Source organism: Carassius gibelio, chromosome A4, assembly GCF_023724105.1.
Source record: "Carassius gibelio isolate Cgi1373 ecotype wild population from Czech Republic chromosome A4, carGib1.2-hapl.c, whole genome shotgun sequence".
NCBI lineage: Eukaryota > Metazoa > Chordata > Actinopteri > Cypriniformes > Cyprinidae > Carassius > Carassius gibelio.
This window is the reverse complement of record NC_068374.1, coordinates 11,178,723-11,194,713: the sequence shown is the minus strand read 5'-3', so window position 1 is coordinate 11,194,713 and position 15,991 is coordinate 11,178,723. Positions and strand designations below refer to the sequence as shown.

The following is a 15,991-nucleotide window of genomic DNA, read 5'->3' as shown; positions in this document are numbered from 1 at the left end:
GGGCGAGCGCGAGCCGCTTTGAACTAAACTATAGAAACTATAGGCTACTAGGAGAGAAATAAAACGCAGAAATTATTTAAATTCAAAACAAACACCACAAGAAGCTATTGACTGACCACGAACAGGAAATACTACTTATTTGCTTATTTTTTTTTATTCGTTTCTGTCTTGAGGTCTTGCTGTTTTTTTTTCTTTTAGAAAATTACATTTTGGGCAAAAATTGTGTTGTAAATAAATCTAAAAAACATTTCGCAGGGTTAGGGAAATGTTAGATCATGACTTTGCCTCTGGATGCCGTTCGAGATATAGACTTCATTAATGTGACTTTGTTCTGGTTTGATGGTTTCTTTTCTTAAATCTTTTAATTTCGCAGGTTTATTTTATCATCTTTCACTTTTAATCGCATCTCTTACTGTGTGTGGTAAACATGTGAAGGGAAATGAAAGATATCATGAATAAAGTATTCATTCGATTTATTAATTTGTTCCTTTATTTTGATTAAATATATGATTACATTCCGAGGACTTCATGTGTTCTTCATAACCATTTAATTTTGACAGTGTCATTAAGTGTAAGACTTGCAGTTTGTCCCCCTGCTCTTTAGGATTACTAATTGCCTCCTTTATTAAATAGTTGTTTTTTCTCTCTCTCCAAATGAAGTTATAAAGAATCACATTTACCTTCCACCTTTTGGCAATAGTACCCTCCCAAATATTCAGATATCCCTCATTAACCTCCAATTAAATTTCTTTTTTGTTTTCTCGATAATTGATTCAAAATTGAACAGACTCCTTTGTTTTTCATTTGTACAAATGAATAAACCTGTATATGTCTGCAATACCTTTATGCCGGGAGGCGTGACTTGCCATCGAGTCACCTAGTTTATCTTTAACATTCCCCTCTGATCGCTGCATTTATTCTGGTCTTATCTATCACCTTCTAATCACTGAACAGACAGTAGTGCTAAGCAGCCTGGCACCAGAAGATCTTTTCTTCTTTTGCTGCTGCCACTTGGACTGAAATCTGAAAATGATTTTATCAGTGAAGATCATTTTGATGTTCTGCTTGGTGGCTGTAATGACCGCACAAGACCGTGAGTGTTTTTGTTCCCCTCCTATAACAAATGTTACAATTCAGCCTTTTTGAAGTGCTATCATGTGTAGCTAAAAAAAAAAGAAGAAAAACTCCTTTACTTGTAGCTGAAGACACATATGAACATCAATATTGTGGTTTTTACAGTACTACTGTACCTGTAGAAGTAGATTTGCCAACTTTTGCCACTGAGGAGTATTTAATAATCCTACATAATTTTAGGACATTGTATTGTTCTGTATAAAAGCAGAACAGATTTTCTTCCTCATCTGCTGATAGGTTGGTCAGTTGGGTAAAACAATTATAAGAGTTTTAATCAGCAACTTAAAAATGTGATTCTTCACTCACTAACCTCATCAAGTGCAGGGCAGGGTGGTGATGTGTCTGCCTTTACTCCTAGTGCCTGATCCTACTTGATGTGCAAAGACAGATTTATCTCTATTATTAAATAACATACTGTATAATGGTTATAGGCAATCAATTAGTTTTGCTACCTCAAGTGTACTTGTTTTGTTTATTATTTAAAAAAAAACATAATTAGATGTACATATACATGACATGCTTATAGTGAAAGTGTAGTTTGAATGTTTTATTCTTAGTAAATGTATTATTGTATTATTTTATTTCTTGCTATTCATGTTGTAACCTTGAGATGGCACTTCCTTTTGGATAAGATAGTGTGAACTTTTTGATCTTTGTGTCACTGCTGACGTTTTTATTGCTTTCAAAGTCATTAAGCAATTTGTATTGGTTTAGCTAGATGATTTCTCACCTGTCATGGTAAAGCTTCACAACTGGAGAACTTATTTGATCACAAAAAAGTTATTCCATGAAGCAAGGAAAAAATAAATAATAATAATTTTTAGGTTATTCTTATCTTAAGAGTAACATTTCTGGTAACATCCACCTGATCACATTTACAGTAATCACAAAATGTATTTGGTAGCTGTACTTCTGGATGCTTTACAGATCACACATTGGATAATGAGATATTTTCATCAGGCAGACTAGACTATGGAAGAATATAAGTGATGGTGTATTTTCCCAGCTGTTTTAGTGAGAGAGCAGTACAGAGAGAGGTCAAGCTAATTTATCACTGTTCCCAGGTAATATTTGATGTTCTTCCAATGTTCATCACAGTAACTTTTAAATATAAGAAGTAATTTTCCTTAAAGGGACAGCTCACTCAAAAATGTTAATTCTGTCATTGTCTACTTTTCCCCACCACAGTACACTGAGTCAATATTAATATTTTATCATTGTCTTATCCATCAGCTTTTGAGGGGTCGGGCAGTGAGGATACCACAGCCACTACACCAGAAGGTACTCTAATCTTCAAAGTCTGACACCCCACCACCACACCTAAAGCCTAAATAGTAACAATAAGAAGTTAAGGGACAGTTCACAAAAAATGCTAATTCTGTCATTACTGTTGTGTTGATGGTTCAGATTCTCTAGCCTTTTTTCCATCACAGACAATAGTTTTCATATGGAACTTTATTTTTTCATTGTTTTATCTGTCAGATCCTGAGGGGTCGGGTACTGATACAACAGACCGTCCTGTCACTACAACACAAGGTACTCACATCTCCATATCCAGCAGGATCCATTTTTTTTAAAATAATAGGACAAAGTTGTACTTAAAGCAATTACTCACACACAATAGCTTACCCACTATCACCTCATTACAACCATGTATGATTTTCTTTCTAATGTGGAACCCATTGGGTCCTCAAAGGTTCAAAATATCCTCTTAGAATAACCTTATTGTTTATTATTTTACAGGGCCCTGTGATGCAAGTCCTTGTATCGGAGAGAGTACCTGTGATGCACGGTTTGACGGCACATATGTTTGCCTCTGCCGGCCTGGACTGGTTTACGATCAAATAAGCGGCTGCGTTCAAAGTATGACTGGCTCACTTTTCAATACTTTTTTAAGTTTTTGAGACCGCATAAAACAGTCAGCCTTGGTACAGAAATTAAGCTTAAATTATTAAAGATTCTGGTGACTTCTTTCATGTGGTGTGACCAGACTTTAACAGTTAGAGTACAATAACTACCTTGCTGTTTTACCATTATGAATTTGGAATCAATGAACACATTCACATATTTTATACATTTGGTATCCTTTCACATACTAATTATGTTTTATACTTCTTTTTTTATTTAATTGCAGCAAAGATCTTCCCCGGAGCTTTAACATTGTCTGATATGTTTAAACCAGAAATGACTGACAGGACGTCCCAGGAGTTTCAAATTATATCAAATAGAATAGAGAAAGAGGTAAGAGACTGAATTGGGGAAGGATTGAAGTGTAGTCTTTTTTTCTTGCTTTGTAAAGGATGATTGTTATAAATAAACAGATAACAGTTGATGTCAAAAAGCATTGCTTTGTAATTTTTCAATCCAAATACAGCTCAGTACAGTCCTTGATGGCAATGGCTACATACGTTCCATCGTTTTGAGTCTAAGGTGAGTAACAATTGTTACAATATTAGTATTTGCTTTAAACACTAACCTGTTGATCTTATAGCTGCAAACAAAGTTGCCACTTTGACTTACCGTTAAGTTCTAAAGTTTTGAAGCTTCGATATGGTAACTAGCTAAAAACTTGAGTTGAAGTGCTTTACATCTCCACATGCATATTTCATGTTAAATAAGTTTGATAGAATGTGTGCTTCTTGTTGTAATTTCCTTGCATCCACCCTTACAGGCAAGGCAGTATAATTGCAGAAGTGCAGAATATCTATGACATGTCATCCACTGTCACAAAAGAACTGGTTGAATCTCAGATTGAGGAAGCAATTCTTGAAAAGAAAATATCAGGCGCCACCGAATTCAAAGGTATGTCTAATGCTTCTTGTCATTTGTTTTCCAGCAGTACCAGAGTAATGAATGATTTGTAAAGCATGAGAAAGAAGCATACATTAGTAAGTTTCACATTTTTACTTGATTCACAGAAAACTCAGTGTGTGATCTTGGAGCTTGTGACAATACCACCACAAACTGTGAGGAACTGGTTAGTGGTGTGGCAATGTGCACTTGCAAAGAAGGATATGTCAGATCACAGTCCACATCTCAGGCCTGCCTTGGTAAATGTCTTGAAACGTAATTACTCACTGTTATGTACACACAACTTCTGGTTGACACTCAGACCCTTTTACAATGGCGCTCTCAATCTCCTTACAGCTTGTCCAAATGGGGAAAAGGCAGTGGATTCAAAAATCTGTGAAAAGTAAGCACTTGGAACATGTCAAATTCAAATCTGTATGATTCTATATGAAAAATAAATGTTTTATTAGAATCATTTCATGCAAATTCTATTAATATTGTCCCGGGCCCACTGCGGTCCTCTATGCTATAGTATACTCATTATGCTCATCCAATGAAATTTCCGTCTAATCCCTGTGAATTTAAGTGACAGATCTGTAAAATATATATTAAAGTCGCCATGAAATAATTCTTTTGAAATCATTTTTAATAGAATATTGCTATCTTCTATATTACTATACATCGTTCATTTTTCCAGTGCACCTTATAATCTTTGATCAAAGGAACTCAGAATGATATCTTTTCTCTGATTGTCCTCGTGTTTAAGGACATGAGAGCGGGACAAACCCCTCCCCAGCAACCCGTCACTCACATGCGATTGCAGCAACAGATCTTAGGAAGGTTAGAGCCATAATTTGTTTTTGACAGGAATGAAAATGAAGCTGTGAGGGTATGTAAATGATAAAAAATAGCTGTAAATGATATGATATAGGACCTTTATACAGTGTGTGCCATAGTAAAGTCTGTAAGCCTATCCCTCACAGCCTTGTTTTTTTTTCATGTTAAAAATAATATTGCATCTAACCTGATAAAGGTCTACAGCAAATATTGCTGCCATCATATCACCAGCCTGTGAGATTGCGTGTGTGCGTGGGTGGATGAAGGTCAAGAGAAAGAGTATATGAACTTGTCATAGGCTCTCTCATAACTTTTTGGTGTTTTAAACCATGTGTGCATGAGAGAAAGCCTATGGAAGCGCCAATGATTGAAATAATATACTTTCAAACATACTGATAAAATAACAAACTATTTAAAACCACGTTCACATATATTCGGATACAACAGTCATACACCACTATTAGGACAGCATTTCCTGTGACTATATTTGGAGTAAAGTTCAATTGATACATAAATGATAAATGATACATCAGTCATGCAGCGCTCCAGACCGCGCACCCCATGCCGAGCCCTGTTTTAGATTCATAACTTATTATATGCATATTTTTGATGAATAAGCATCAATATGTTTTGTTAATGTGCTATAAAGAAAAACAAAATGCTGCTGATGATGCTATTTATGGCATAAATAAGGTTTATGACCTTACAGTTCAATTTTAATGTGGCCATAGATTTATAGTCTGTTTTTAAAACTTTTCCGATGAGGAGAAGCCTAATCCTTCTTTGCTTGTGTATGTGTGTGTTTGTGTGTGTGTTTGTGTGTGTGTTTGCACAGTATCACAAAGAGCTCTTTTTTTCTCATTTTAGATGTCCTTTTGGCTTCGCTGGGTTCAACTGCAGTGATCGTAAGTCATCCGTCCACAATCATCTGAATCAAGCTGCATTTCTCTGTTGTGTTCAGTTGGTTGGTTTGAGGAACATTTGTGCATCTGTTTGTAATGCAAATTCTCATTACAGCATATCTTTTGGTGGTGATCGTGGTGTCCACTGTGTTGGGTGCATTGCTTATCATCTTTATTGTGGCCCTGATAGTTGTAAGCTTCAGGTGAGGGTCCACAACAGTTTCTAGAAAACAACATTCTTCCAATGTTACCTAACATGGTAACACTTTATAATAACTCTCATGAATATAAATCATTAACAAACTATATATAATGCTTAACGGATCATTAGTTAATATATAGTCAAATAGCTTAAAATGAGATAATGTGCTTACTAATATTTACTAATAAACTCAATAAATATTACATAATGATTAACAGATAATCATTTCTTGTAAATGAAAGTGCTTACACAGATCATGCACATCTCGAAAATCTACAAATTACTTTAACAGATATTATGTGATCATTTGTTAAAATCATTTGTAGATTTTTGAAAAGTACATGATCATCTGAATTAAAAGTCTAACGACATTTGTAAACATCAACTAGTGATCAGTTAAGCATTTATAGTGTTTGTTAATGATTTATTAAGAAAAGTGTTATAAAGTGTTACTTAACGTACAGATTTGTTTTTTGTGCATCCTTTTATAATTGTAGGAATCAGAAGGAAGACTCCTCATCTGAGGTAGACTTTAGCTCAAGCTATGGAAATAAGGAATTACATAAACCTACAGGAATTCCCAGGATCCCTCGGGCCAACCCTGATGATGGCTGGAAGTCTAACAATCTGGAGATGACCAATAGTGGAAAAAATCAGGCATTGGTTGTCAGAGATCGTCCAGAAAGCAAAGCGGTAAGTCCAAAATTACAATGTTATTCACTGGGCTTATTACAGGCCAGTGATAAATGTATTATTTATTAATATATAATGTATTTATCTAATAATTAATTTATTCTATAATAAATAATAAATCAATTAATTAAGCATCTGCAAGTATTGAAAAACATTATTTGTGTTTTTGTAGCGCTACACTGATTTCGATGAGGACACGAGCTATAGGGGTCCCTCAGCGTACTCGGGCTATGGTGGGAGAGGAGTGGACAACAGTGGTGTCCACAACCCATACTTTCGACAAGATGATGACAGAATGCGCAGATACTAAGTGCTTAGAAAAGCGATGAATGAATGAATGAATTAAAATTATAGTTAACACCAATTAACCAGGGCACTTAGATGATTTTTCGGTAACACTTTAGAATAAGGTTCCATTAGTTAATGTTAGTTAACTACTTTCGTTAACATGAACTAAGCAAGAACAATCCTTCTACAGCATTTATAAGTCTTAGTTCATGTTAATTTCAACATTTACTAATGCATTATTTAAATCAAAAGTTGTGCTTGTTAACATTAGTTAATGCACTGAGAATTACCATGAACTACCAGGAACTAACAATGAATAACTGTATTTTCATTAACTAACATTAACGAAGATGAATAAATACAGTAATAAATGTATTATTGATTGTTTGTTCATGTTAATTAATACATTAACTAACATTAACTAATGGAACCTTATTCTAAAGTGTTACTGATTTTTCTTCATCTTCATGTGGAATTAATTACATATTTTATTTATTTGTTGATCAAAGTTCGAAGGTTGCAATGAAAAGCTGTTATTGTCATTTTATAATCATCTTACAATAGGAACAGGTCAAATTTACTTTATATTTACATTTGGTGGCATTAGCAGCTAATAAAATTTAGCCCATTGGCATTCCTATTGATCTAAGCCTCAACTTAAAACATATTTGACCAAAATGTCTTTCCTGAATGTTTGAATGGAAGCTATGTTGCAGAGGCCTTAACTTAAAATCACTGACCCCCCCCCAACAAAACATTTTTAAAAACACATCCATTTATTCAGGGAGAGAAATGATTAATAACTGTTATTACTGTAATTATTAGATTTGAAATATGTCATTACTATACAGTACCAAATGAATGTATTTCATTACTAAATATATTTTTAAAAGGATAAAAACAGTATAATTTATTTTTATTAAAATAGACAATAAATAATTAGATTTCTGATTTTTTCTATCGTCTTTTTTCCAACCAATTTCTTTGTTTTCTGTTAGTTTATGACATGAAACAAATTATATATTCTCATCAAATGTTGCTCTCATTTTCACAAAGTCCGTCAATGTCTACATTTATGGAACGCTTAGGATCTCTCACTTTAGGCAAAAACAATTAAATAAATAGATATGAATATTAAATGCTTAACTTTTGTTTGTTTGCAATATAATCTATGCCTATAAACATTTTCCTTCCTACTGTCATTAAAGGGGGGGGTGAAATGCTATTTTTTACACTGTTAAAGAGTTGGATTCCCATGCTAAACATGGACAAAGTTTCAAAAATTAAGTTGTACGTTTGAAGGAGTATTTCTGTTCCAAAAATACTCCTTCCGGTTTGTCACAAGTTTCGGAAAGTTTTTTTCGAGTATGGCTCTGTGTGACGTTAGATGGAGCTGAATTTCCTTATATGGGTCCTAAGGGCACTTTTGCCGAAAGAGCGCACGCTCCCGTATAGCAGAGCACTGAGAGCAAAGACATTCACTGATCAGAGCGAGAGCGTCGCGAAATGTCACAAAAGGAGTGTGTTTTTGGTTGCCAGGGCAAGACAACCCTGCACAGATCACCAAAAGAGAAACAGCATTAAGGGACCAGTGGATGGAGTTTATTTTTACAGAGCATCAACGGAGTTGTGCAAGTGTTTGTGTTTGTTCCCTGCATTTCTAAAATGCTTGTTTTACAAACAAAGCCCAGTTTGACGACGGGTTTGCGTATCATTTATTTCTTAAGGATGATGCAATCCCAACGAAAAAGGGTCACGATTGTGTGTTGGAACCACAGGCAGTGAGTAAAACTGCTTAAAATATCTCTGCCTCCTTGTTAGTGCGTCCGCCTCCCATGCCGGAGCCCCGTTCAGAGCGAGTCCTTGCTGCTGCTGGTCTCGTTCAGTTTCAGCCTTCACAGCTGTCACAGCTTCCAAACGCTCTCAAAGCAACTGGCGCTCGTGATTCTTTAGCTCCGCCCACATGTCACGCCTCCAGGCGCTCGTGTTTTTCCGGGAAAAATCGGTACAGACTATCTTTCTCTTATGAATATAATAAAACTAAAGACTTTTTGGAGTTATGAAGGATGCAGTACTACTCTATAGGTACTCAAGATTAACAGGATATTGAGTGAAAACGAGCATTTCACCCCCCCTTTAAATTTGTTATTTGATTGTATAATGTACACTAAGTAAACATCGAAAACGCCTGTTTTAACGCCACGGATATCGCAAAGTGCATTTGCAGCTTTTGACCACTGAGTGGCGCTTTAACCACAAGTTATCAAACAAGCGCATCAAAGCACATTTTCGCAAATAGACGTCAGTTTTGCCTCGCTGATGTGTTACATTTGAATGCTTCAGTCACGAAAAATGAAAGAAAAACACTATAGTTTAAATATTTAATATATTTAATATTTAATATTCACAGATGAAAGTTTGGTATTTATGAAGTTATGTGCATTTCTTAGAACGAGAAAGAGTCTGTGCTTATATTTTCTAAGCTACATGGTATTAAACCATATTTTAGATTGGACACATTTAAAAGGTGTGCAGTATCATTTATATTACATTAATTATGCGTTACATTATTCAGAAATTGAGAAATTAAGATTAAGAAATTGTTGCATGCTTAAATGTGAACCACTGTAATTTCGTTCCCATTATTAATGCCTAATTTGCCTAAAACAAGAAACGAATAAAAAAAAATTTACGATGTAAAAAAAAAAGCTTTAGTAATTTACAACTAAAGTAATTTTAGAGTAATGTTAGAGTCTGCGCTGCGGATCATTTCAGAAAGATAACAGCTTTAACACCAGTATTAAAGACTTTTTAAAATAAGTTGAGCTCAAAACTCACTCTTAATTAGCAGCAAGTGTTTTAAATAACTTGATCCAATGTGGATTATAATCACTAAACAAGGCAGAAATATTTAGAAGCGATGTAAAAGACTGTGCACGCTAAACATTAACGTTACCATAGTAAACATGGTAAATGTGACCGCTTGGAGAAGTCATACGTCAGCTTCTTATTCTCTATCACAATTGTGTATTTATTAAGCAACATTTTATTTGTGATCGTGAATGTTTGAGGGAGGCTTTAAGACCAAGTGGAATCCTCTGTTCCCGCCTCACAGCGCGCGGGTCTCCGAGGCTTCACTGTCTGCAGTTTGACTTTACTGAATCAGATTGAGGCGAACTTATTAATTATGAGCCAAACATTTAGCAAGGCAGGAGAAGTCTAACGGAAGGAAGACGTATATCATTGAGCTAATGCTGTTAAAGAGAGAGAGAAGTCTAGGACTATTCTTAAACTTGGAGCTCATTATATTGAAGTACAAATCCAAACACCAGAAACATTACGCATTTTATGAATAATGAAATGTTATGAAAAGTATGCATTTTATTTATTCACATGCTGTATGGTTGAAATAATATTTTAGTTCACAACTTTAAGTTCCGTTGTTTAAAAAAATGCTTTATTGGCTAATGTTTCATAAACCTTCAGTTGTTATGCTCTAAAGTATTTTTAATGACATTATTTTATTATTATTATTTGAATAATTGTAGCTTACATAAATAGGTAAAGCAAAACAAATATTCGGATTGTCCCTTATTTTTTCCCTTGTTTTCCTAAAGAATAAACACAACAAGAATAAACATGATAACATATTATTAATTAATAAAAATAATTTAAGCAATTAAAATTTTTTTTTTAAACTTGAATTTAAATACAATTAAACTAACTTTATATTCTCAAGGAGTTTATAAGTTAAAAAAAAGTTCTAAATGAACTTGTGTTAACAATATAATTAGAACTAACAATATAATTCGATTTTTTAAAATGAACAATTCCTGTTTAAAATGGGACAGCAACCTTTATATCAGTGGTTTTCAACCTTTTTTTCCAGCGAGCCGCACTATGGTCTAAGTGCAAGTCTACGCATATAATTTCCATATTACATAAGCAATACAAACCAACCTGATTTATAATATTATAGCCTAACTATTATGATATATATTACATTAATTGAAACAAACAATTCTACTCCCCATAAATAAAACACCTGATGCTGTCGGGAGCTGACCAATTTTGTGAGATTCAGCTTGAAAGGAGTAACACAAAGAAGTTGCGATTGTAACGCCTGTGTTATACTTTTCCACATGAGCAATCCGGACGCGTACACGGCCAGCGCGGACGCAGACTTCTTCAATTTATACTTCTGAATGCGCAGGCTGATGGCCAGCTCTGCAATTGCCCAGAATTATTGCACATATGACTCTCTTTATATTCTTTTATTGACGGATTGCACAGGTTCAAGTAGCAATGAGCTTCTTCACTCTGCCTGGCTGCACATGTGCAATTTTGCTTTTGAAGCCAACTTACCAGGCGCACCTGTCCGCGCGGTCGTCTGCTAGAGCCTCTGCACACACTCTCCAATGACGATTTTTACGTCACGCCTACCTAACGGTCCATAGCGGACTCGAGGACGCAGAAAGTTTGACAGAGGGTTTAAGATGCAGGCTTGCATGACCTGACGCGCAACATTTCAGAAAATGTGCGTTCACAAATGTAGCCTATTTTGATCCAAATATGGAAAGCACTTTTGAATTTAACAATATGAGGTTCTCTCTTGAGATATTTTGCCACATTTCTTCCTTCAATTAAGGATTGTTACATAGTGTATGGTGTTTCCATTTATCTGAACTTCTTCAAGTGAATTGCGGGGCAAAAAAAAAAAAAAAAATCCAGCACTTCTCCTTCAATACTGATACTGCGACTATTGACAGTTTGTACATGTTCATTCGCTGGCATTATTTTGAATCTCATGTTTTTTTTTTTGTTTTTTTTTTAAACACGCTAAAAATAAATCAGAGCTTGTGAGAGGAAATAAATAGGCTATTAGAAAATATTTTACAACAAATCCTTTAAATGTAACAAATTTATCAGAACAAAACAATAATTAAAAATATATAATTCTAGTGGATAAATATAATTGCAGTATATAATATAGGCTTAGTAATAAATAATAATAATAATTTAAAGCTAAGCATAAGGTAAGCTTGGGCTTTCTCAATCGGGAGAAATCAAAAGTTTCCATAGTTGTGATGTTGCCCATTTGAAGCTTAACTATTATTCATGAGGTAAATAGGCTGTGTGCGTTTCAGTATCTATAAAAAAAAAAACATAATTAACAATATGTCAAAGTGCTCACGCCGAATGTCTGGTGAACGACTGCTGTTTCCAGTGAATATGTGCGAGAGGCACCAGCGATCAAACAGCTGAAACAAATAATACTTAATTTTTGGTCAAACCTAAGGCATAATTCAAAAATGCTGGTAGTTTGAAAAATCAAGAATAATAACAGAGTTAATACTAATTATTGCTAAATGCTGGACCGTTCCCATTTTGCTCTGCATATGGAACCTGAAGATTTTTTTAAACCAAGAATGAATCGAAATGAAAATGAAATTAAAACATTTAGCTTATATAGGCCTTATATTTATTTACTGTTTAATAAAAATAGCATGCATAGGATCCTTTGTGTTAAGGTCTTTTAATTTTTTTTTAGTAGACTGTAGTCTAAGACTATCCTACATTTTAAAAATTAACCAATTGTAAAACAAACTGTTTTTTTTAAATGTTACAATGTTATATCATAATGTTATTGTTGTTTTACTTCCTTCTTTTATCTCATTTTACAATTACGTTCATTTCGCAATCCGTCCCTTTGCGCTACCTGGCGGTAGTTTCGCGAATGATTTTAACAGGCAGCTGAATTACAGTTACCACCACGGTACTGCCGCGGCGGTAAGCCCCAGAAAGGCTGGCCACCTACTGTAAAGCGTGAAGAGTAGCGGCCCTAGTACTGAGCCTTGAGGTACTCCATACTGCACTTGTGATCGATATGATACATCTTCATTTACTGCTACAAACTGATGGCGGTCCTATAAGTACGATTTAAACCATAGTAATGCACTTCCACTGATGCCAACAAAGTGTTCAAGTCTATGCAAAAGAATGTTGTGGTCAATTGTGTCAAACACAGAACTAAGTTCCAATAAAACTAATAGAGAGATACACCCACGATCAGATGATAAGAGCAGATCATTTGTAACTCTAAGGAGGGCAGTCTCAGTACTATGATACGATCTAAACCCTGACTGGAAATCCTCACATATACCATTTTTCTCTAAGAAGGAATATAATTGTGAGGATACAACCTTTTCTAGTATCTTGGACAGAAAAGGGAGATTCGAGATTGGTCTATAATTACCTAGTTCTTTGGGGTCAAGTTGTGGTTTTTTGATGAGAGGCTTAATAACAGCCAGTTTGAAGGTTTTGGGGACATATTCTAATGACAATGAGGAATTAATAATAGTCAGAAGAGGATCTATGACTTCTGGAAGCACCTCTTTATTTATTATTATTAGTAGTCGTATTCTTATAAATAGGCCTATATATTGGCAGAAGAACGGATGTCATGCTGACATCATGCTGACAATCATAAACAACAGCACGTGGTGTCACAGGCGGTGGTCTTAAGAGTGCACCTGGAAAGACAATAATCTTTTCCGACACTCGTCTCATCGTAGAAGTTGAGAAATATCAAGTTCTTTATGATCCACACAATGTACTTTATAAGGACTTGCAGGAGAAGGAAAAAGCATGGGATGAAGTTGCAGCGGCTCTTATTGAAGATGGTAAGTAATTTTATAGTGTTTTTGACGCTTTTGCTGGCAGACGAGCAAACAACTCAATATTTGATTCAAAATTGATTCTATTGGAACCATTTATTTACAATTTCTAAATTACACATATGCACACAAATAACAAAAGCAGGTCTGCGTATTTTTCATAGTCTTCTTAATAACAAATATAGCGCGATGGCCTTTTTTCTATCAACAACACGTACTTGCACGGAAAACAAAGACAGCAAAACAAAGATGCAACAAAAGTTACAATGAAATTATTAATTAAAAAAGCTTCTTGTCAAGTCTTTTTAATTAAATGTATTTTAATTGGCTCGCTCCAGTTTTGCCTCACTGATGTGTTACATTTGACTGTTTCAGTCATGGAAAATGAATGAAAAACAAAAACTTTATGTGTGTCTACACCGGACGCGAGAGTTGTTGGAAAATGCTGGAAAGACCTTTATTTTAATTAATTTATTTATTTTTCAATACTAGCCCATCATGCGTCTAACCATCCACTCAGCTTTAAGAGCTGTTCAGATTAAAACTGCAGCTCCGCAGTGAGTCAGTGTCATGGACGGAGGACCTGTTAATATATTTTCTAATCTATATTATGCGCTGGTTTATTTTTTATTTTATTTTCTTATATATCTTATTTGTAAAAAGAGCAGTCACTGTCTGTATCTACACCGGACGCGAGAGTTGTCATCTGTGTCCCACAGCGAAAAGTGTGTCTAAACTTGATGACATCACACTATAGTGTCAAATCATCTGAATGCAGTGTCAGAACATTTCATCATAAACAGAACGAGCATCAGTTCACTGATGGGGATCGTGTCCAGTGTATCCATCACTCTGTTCTGCTGTCTTTTGTTGGATCACGCCACTTGTGTCCGGTGTAGACCTGGCTACGTTTTTTTAATGGGTTATGTTACAGCCCTGTTTTTTTAATGTTTTTTATTAAATTCATCTTATTATTTACTGCCATGCGACCTACAAAAGCAAAGCTTGGCGAGCCGAGCATCAGCATTGCTGCCAGGGTCGTTTTCATTTCTGTCAGGTGAAACCACAGACAGTAAAATAAATGGACACAGCGACCCCATTGCAACTCAGTTGAGACAAGTGAAGCAAATTTTTAGCGTTTTTTAGCACTTCCGTTTCTGACGCGCAGACTCAAACTAAGCTTGACGACGTCAGCAACCTGTCTGACAGATGTAAATCTTCTAAGTGGCTGTGCGTGCAAACTGCCATCGTTAATCTTGCAGAGACGTAGAGCTTGAGCGGGGAGTTCTTTGTCGTGAGTGAGCAGGAGTAAGTATTCTGATTAATTATTTTGTATAGTATTTTAAAATGTAATGTCAGTATGCCATATTAAGTTAATTGTCTGCGAGCTTCTCCTCCTGTCTGTACGGTAATGCGACAGAGAGTCGAGTGGTTATGACGCAATCGTTAGCCTTTTTTTTACAAAAACTGTTTCTACGGGGCCATAATGTAATATAGAAGGTAATGGAGCCCTTTATACCAGGGCTCTGAACCGATTTAGGAACGGTAATAATATCAGAGGAACGCAGAACAGAACCGTTAAAATATTGATTTTGCTCGGAGTGAACCGATTGAATTTTTTTTTCATTTTCAAGCACTGCTTTATACATTGTCGTGTATCTTTAGAAATAAATAATGGACAAACAGAGTCTTTAAAAGCCTCAGATGTAAAGTTATTCGCTTTCAAAGTGACGCCAAAATGAATGGGAGTCAATGGGAATGCTAACGCAAGTGAAGTTCTGCTAAAAGATGGCAGCCCCCACCCGACTTCAACTTCCGGTCGACTTCCTTGCCGCCTGGTGAAACATCTCTCTCACTCGCAGCAGTCTGTGAGCGGAGTGGAGCAGCAACAACTTCCCCTCGCACTCAGAGCATTTAATAATCACTCCGATCCGAACTCACTGATATCCGCCTTCACTCTGTGGATAAAGTATTTCAGTTTGTTTGAAATGTTATGTTCATAACGTAGCCTATAAAAAAAATTTAATAACAGAGGAGTTTCAAAGTGGCTTGGCTATTGTGTAGTAGCACTGTAAGATTACATTTGTTTGAATGGATTATTGCAAAAGCGATTGCGTGTGAATGTGCTTTATCTGTTTACATCATGCTTTAACCTGAAAATAATCAGTAAAAGAAACAGACAAACTCCTATAGCCTGTAACATCTCCCTCGACTGTTGTAGTCATTATAAGCTTGTGATCAAGCTAAAAGGCTTAATATGTTTAACATGAATTCTTGCTGAATATGGGTGCTCTCGGTCAGTTATCTGCCCTGGTTGCCCACTGATTACAAAAATGCACTATAATATTTCAGCTCATTATCTGTCAGTGTGAACTCGTGAATATTAGAAAAAAGAATGCATTTTGTCAACATTAAATCATGTATCATTTTATCCCAGTTTTTGGCTCGCTGACAGGTTTTGAGAAATT

At 35.3% G+C, this 15,991-nt stretch overlaps 1 pseudogene; it reads left to right on the top strand.

Annotated features, from left to right (window-relative positions):
- The first annotated feature begins 1,029 nt into the window (after positions 1-1,029).
- On the top strand, positions 1,030-7,593 carry LOC127980710 (mucin-13-like; annotated as a pseudogene).
- The last annotated feature ends 8,398 nt before the right edge of the window (positions 7,594-15,991 follow it).